At 41.8% G+C, this 6,279-nt stretch overlaps 1 protein-coding gene across 5 annotated transcripts in view; it reads right to left on the reverse strand.

Annotated features, from left to right (window-relative positions):
* SMG1 (SMG1 phosphatidylinositol 3-kinase-related kinase) overlaps positions 1-6,279 on the reverse strand; it is a 149,371-nt gene that overhangs the window by 81,562 nt on the left and 61,530 nt on the right. Inside the window, exons 1-2 of one of the 5 annotated variants that reach the window (XM_015558987.1) lie at positions 1,000-1,191; positions 216-346 (exon numbers count right to left, since the gene is read on the reverse strand). The exons of 3 other annotated variants lie outside the window; for them this stretch is intronic. The gene's annotated coding sequence lies outside the window, so the exon portion shown is untranslated. Of the gene's footprint in view, positions 1-215; positions 347-999; positions 1,192-6,279 lie in introns of those variants that run through there. One more of the 5 variants, XM_015558986.1, reaches the window with a different exon arrangement.

A 6,279-nucleotide genomic window follows, 5' to 3' on the forward strand; every position in this document is an offset into this window, starting at 1 on the left:
ACTATTCACCAGGGTTTAGGGCCACTCCAGAAAATGTCACTTTATAGTAAAGGATTTCAGTCACATGAATCATCTCAATCTCCAGAAGGGCTGGAGACTAAGTTCAGCCATGTGGGCAGTCAATCATGGAGCCCCAATAAAAATTCTGGACACCAAAGCTGGGGTAAGCTTCCATGGGCGGTTAATACTCCATGCTTATTGTAATGCATCGATACCAGGAAAGTAATACTGTTCACAACTCCACAGGGAAACAACTGGATGCTCCACATTTACAACTTTACTATGCTCTGTCCTATGCACCTTTACATTTGGCTGATTTTACTGGATATCCTTTAGCCATAAAAACCTGTAACCATGAGTATAAGGTTTCAATGAGTTCTTTAAGTTCTTCTGGTGAATTATCCTACCTAAAAACAGTCTTGGGGTCCTCCCAACTTGCAACTGGTGTCAGAATATAGGTGGTCTTATGGGTCATGCCCCCTCTAACTCTGCACCTACCAGTATATTTAAAATCACTGAATATATTCTAATCCAAAATTTAAAAGACTAAATTTTGTTTTTCAATAATATCTTTAGCAAACATAATAAAGAACTGACTTTCAGTGCAGTAAGTCCTCATTTAACACTGTCAATAAGTTCTACAACTTTAAGTGAAATGACATACTAGTATTACAAAACCATTATTGCCTAATTGATATAAATAAGAGATAAGATCCTATGGTGTCTTATGGACATTATACCAAAACATTATTCAAGGACCTGCTGTAGTTTATTTCCCTTCCAAGGAATCTCATGCACCCTCTTGGCAGACATTTAATAAAATTAACCAGAGGGAGAAACAAAGCAAGTTAACTCTAGGAGGGTACTACATTGGATTTTAACCTTTGCTTCCGGTGCACAATTGTCTTCAGTGAAAGGCTGGTGAACACACCACTCCTATGTAGTTCTAACAACTGGGTCTTCAATGCTGTGCACATTTCCCTACTCAGGGGGTCTCACCTTTCCAAAACAGCTTTCAAACTTTCTGTACCTTCTTCCTCCTTTTCCCACCACTGCCAGTGGACTTACAGATCCCTGCTTCATAAGAAAACCCCTGGTGAACAAACCATTCTATACCATTCTCAATTAGAGCTAGTAATTTTGAGCTCCTACAAGTCTGGTAGGCAACTTACGCAAGCAGTTTACATACATTTATTATAATCCTTAACATAATCCTATCAGTTACCATCTTACAGATGAGGTTAACTATCATTCCATTACTGACCTAAAAGGTGCACAGCTTGTAAAAGGCAGAGGAAGAACTCAAACTCAGGTCTGTCTAACTTTAGAGTTCTTCAACACTCTGCCACTGCTGCCAACTTCTTTCCAATATTCCACAAATTCACCTACATCTGCACACACAGCGTTTCCATCACCCTTACATAATGGAACAGGTACACCTCGTCTCTACAGCAACCCTCTGGATCCAGACATCCCCCTATCTTCTAAGATATGCCTGGGATCTCCCACTTTCCTTTATCGCATCATCATCATATAATAAGCACTCTCTAGTCTTTCCTTTGTCTCTAGACTCTTCACAGACAAACCTCTTGAGAAAAATTTATCTTCTTTGCCTTCACTCATTTTTCAACTATCTGTAATCTGTGTTCCACTATCAGCACTCCACTGAAACTGTTCCTATCCAAGTAGGAACTTTCACTTATGGCCTACTTGTCTCGAAAATGCCATACACCCGCCCTGGTCAGTGTTGCTCAGTTGGTTGGACCATCATGCCATGCACTGAAAGGCTGAAGGTTCGATTCCTGGTCAGGGTACATGCCTAGGTTGTGTATTCACGGGGCACATACAGTTGGCAGCCAATGTTGCTCTCTCACATCGACCTCCCTCTCTCTAAAAAATCAATCAGCCAATCAATAAAAAAAAATCCCACACATTCTTTTCAGTTCACCTTGCTCAATGCTCCAATGACTTGCTTTAGACAATTGTCTACTCACAGTGTTTCTCAATACCACTCTAAAATTTTTTTTAGTAACTATAATCCCAGGGGTTCTTTCTACTTTTTCCCAGTCTAAGTTCCTTCTTCATTCCCTTTTAAACAGCATAGATTTCATGGTCTATCATTTTTTTTCTCATATTTTTATTGATTTCAGAAAGGAAGGGAGAGGGAGAAAAGGACTGAAACATCAATGACAAGAGAGAATCATTGATTGGCTGCCTACTGCACACCTCCTACTGGGGACTGAGCCTACAACCCAAGCATGTGCACTTGACAGGAATCAAACCTGGGACCCTTCAGTTCGCAGGCCAACTCTCTATCCACTTTAGCCAAACCGGGTAGGGCTAGTGTATCATTTCAATAACACTCTTGCCAATCCCCTAAACCTCCTTTAATATTTTCCTCACACCAATCTGACAAAATCCAACCATGGATAAACCCAATTATCAATTATCCATCATCCATCAGTAAGCACCACATTCTTAGGTACTTCAATGTTAATCTCCCATTTGCTACATGCATTATCCAGAACTTCCCCATTCTCTTCAGATTCCAAAATACTCTAACTGCCCCCACACATTCTGTCTCAAACGCACTCACAAACTCTCACCTGCACCCAATTCTAGAGGCCTTGATTACAACTTCATCTACTTCCATCGTTTAAGTTTTCCTACCAAACTGAATCCTCTCCTTAAATATATAAAACGTTCTAATGTCTTTTCTTTAAAAATACAAAAACAGCCCTGGCCAGCATACTGGAAGGTTGTGGGTTCAATTCCTAGTCAAGGGCACATACCTGGGTTGCAGATTCCATCCCCACCCCAAGTCAGGGCACATGAGGGAGGCAACCAATCAATGTATCTCTCTCCCATTGATGTTTCTCTCTTTCCCCTACCCCACAGCCTTCCACTCTCTTAAAAAAAAAAAAAAAAATCAATGGGAAAAATATCCTCACTCCTCCAGTGAAGATTAACAAAAAACAAAATTTTTAAACACCATAAAAAATGCATCAATCCCACATATCCCTCCACCAATAATCTGCAAACAACGAGTTGTCTCTACTCTCCACTCCCATTTCTTCACCTCTACTAGCTCCTCAATCCTCACTGATCCAATTTCTATCTACCCCATCACTTTTGGCAAAACCATCTATGACCTCAAGGTTGCCAAATCCAAGATACAGTCCACGCGTCATCTTACTCATCCTCTCAGCAGCTTTCACAGCACTGCTGAGCAGGGTTGAGCAGGTGGTGGCCTGCACAAAGGTGCCTTTCAGAGAGGAATGAGGTGGGCCGAATAAAAACCATTTTAAAACATCCTTACAAGATTCCTCTATGTGCAGATCCTGAGGATTTAAAGTACCTGGACTCTTCCCTTTCTTTGGCTTATGGGATGTTATACTCTATTTCTCCCCACCTCTCTGGTCCTATTATTTCAAGAGCCTTTAAATGTTTGCTCAGTCTCTTCTACCAATCCACTAATCTTGGAGTTTCTCCAATCTTAGGCCCTCTATTCATCTTCCTTTGTACTCTCCCTCAATACGTTCCAATGGCAGTATTTATCACCTACCTGTATTCCATCAACTCCCAAACACAACTGGCTCCTTTCCTCCCAAAATGCCCATTGTAATAAATATTTTTCTAATAAACGGCACTACTTAATCAGTCAGATATGTGTACCCGATTCCAAGTCTCACCTCTATCCCATCTCTTCTCCACATTGCAACAAAAATAATTCCTGTTGCCGAAACCGGTTTGGCTCAGTGGATAGAGCGTCAGCCTGCGGACTGAGGGGTCCCGGGTTCGATTCCGGTCAAGGGCATGTACCTGGGTTGTGGGCACATCCCCAGTGGGAGGTGTGCAGGAGGCAGCTGATCGATGTCTCTCTTTCATCGATGTTTCTAACTCTCTATCTCTCTCCCTTCCTCTCTGTAAAAAATCAATAAAAAAAAATATATAAAAAAATAATAATAATTCCTGTAAAACACAAATCTGCTATCTCCCCATGCCCTTATCCTATGTATCTCACTTCCTTTTTAAGCTGTTTCTACCAACCACTCCTTATACTGTACACTCCATACCCCATCATCCTAATCATTCAGTGCCATGGAAAGAACCACCTTGCTCAGCCCCTGTCTGCCTGGAACAGCCTGTCCTGGTCCCTCGCAAACCCTACCTAATTTCTCTTTATCCTTCAAGCTTCAGCTATCCTTTGGAAAGTTTCTGATTCCCCTGGAATAGGCTAGGAGTCCCTGCCTATATACATGTGCTGCAGAGAACCTAATAGTTTCCTTAGCTCTTACAACATTTGAAAAACTTATTTAAAACTATGTTCTGGCCCTAGCCAGTTTTGCTCAGTGAATAGAGCGTGGGCCTGTGAACCAAAGGGTCCCGGTTTTGATTCCCGGTTTCATGTCAAGGGCACGTAAAAGGCACGTACAAGGGCACGGACCTCGGTTACAAGCTCCTCCCTGGCCCAGGCCCTGGTCGGGGCTCTAGCAGGCTACCAATTGATTTGTTTCTCTCACATTGATGCTTCTCTCTGTCTGTCCCTCTCTTCCACTATCCCTAAAAATCAATGGAAAAATGTCCTCGGACGAGGATTAACAAAACAAAACAAAACTATGTTCTGCCAGGAGATTATAAATACCAGAAGGGCAGGGGCCCATTAATTTTGCTTATCACTATATCCATCGGCTAGATGGCATATAAATTACTTGTTGACTAAATGATTGCCTATTCTCATAACTGAGGCTTTTCTCTTGACCATGGAATGTAGTCCCCTAACCTAACCCTTTGGCTTATGGATGTTTTACTCTGTATTTCTTCAAGATTATACTAACTTTTCTTCACGATTCAACCTGCAACCCACATTTCCTCTCCAAAATGTTTTATTAAAATCAATACTTTCTTGATCATTTACTACAAGGGCATTAATTAAGAGTTAGCAACTCCAAATGGTGAACTGAGACCCTCTGTTAATTTACAATCTAGAAAGAAAAAAATTGTAAGTCAATATAAGTTCCAATTCTATATAATAAAAGGCTAATATGCAAATCAACCGAACAGCAGAATGACCTGTCACTATGACACACACTGACCACCAGGGGGCAGATGCTCAATGCAGTACTCCACAGCAGTACTAAGGATGCCTGACTAACGGCTTAGGCCCACTCCCCATGAGCCATCAGTCGGACATCCCCCGGGGACTTCGGGACTTCGAGAGGGTGCAGGCAGGGGTGAAGGATCCCCCCACCCCCACCCCGAGTGCACGAATTTCGTGAACCAGGCCTCTAGTTAGAAGTATAAAATGCTGTGATTTTAGTGGGAAAAAGCCCATTGTTCAGCTCATCCTTTAAACTCTTATAGCATTCAAAAAGCATGTACAACACTAGATTGTAATTTACTGGTTGTATACTAGCTTTAATTTCCTCATTTGTTTGAGATGTTAGTATTGAAGGCAGGAGGTACTAACTTATACCACACACCTTTCACAGGGAAAAGAGAACAAATAGTGGTTGCTACATGCAGAGGGGAGGGCAACCAATTAGAAGATGACCATTGTCATTGTCTACATTAAGTAAAAATTTTGTCTTCTAAGTTAATATTTCCATAACTAAAATTTGGTCTATGCATATGATCTTAAGAGTAATTTTTCTGAACACAGAAAAAGCAGCCAGCAATAAAAGGGGCTGGCTTCAGCAATATATTTAAACTAGAGGCCTAATGCATGAAATATGTGCAAGAGTAGGCCTTCCTTCCCCCCGCTGCTGGCACCAACTTCCCTCTGCCCCCAGGACCTGGGCTTCCCTCCGGCCACCGGCAGGCACCTGGGACCCAGGCTTCCCTCACAGCCCCAGCTTCATCCAGAAGGTCAACCAGCCTAATTAGCATATTATGCTTTTATTATTATAAATTCTGAATTTATCTACTCAATATACATTTTTTAAACCTTATTTATTTTTGTGCATCAGAGGACATTATCAAGAGAGTGAAAAGACAACTCACAAAATCAGAGGAAATATTTGCAAATCATCTACACTAATAAAAGAGAAACATGGTAATTGGCGTGCAACCGCTACCCTTTTCATTGGCTAATCAGGGCGATATGCAAATTAACTGCTAACTAAGATGGCAGTTAACTGCCAACAAAGATGGAGGTAAATTTGCATATGTAGGCACAATGCAGGAAGGCAAAAGGGAAATCAGGAAGAAGCCCCCTGCCACTGACAGTGATCGGAAACCCAGGGGGGAGCTAAGAGCTGGGGGTCAGGGCATAGGCCC

Source organism: Myotis davidii, unplaced genomic scaffold (genome assembly GCF_000327345.1).
Source record: "Myotis davidii unplaced genomic scaffold, ASM32734v1 scaffold554, whole genome shotgun sequence".
In the NCBI taxonomy this organism is placed as follows: domain Eukaryota; kingdom Metazoa; phylum Chordata; class Mammalia; order Chiroptera; family Vespertilionidae; genus Myotis; species Myotis davidii.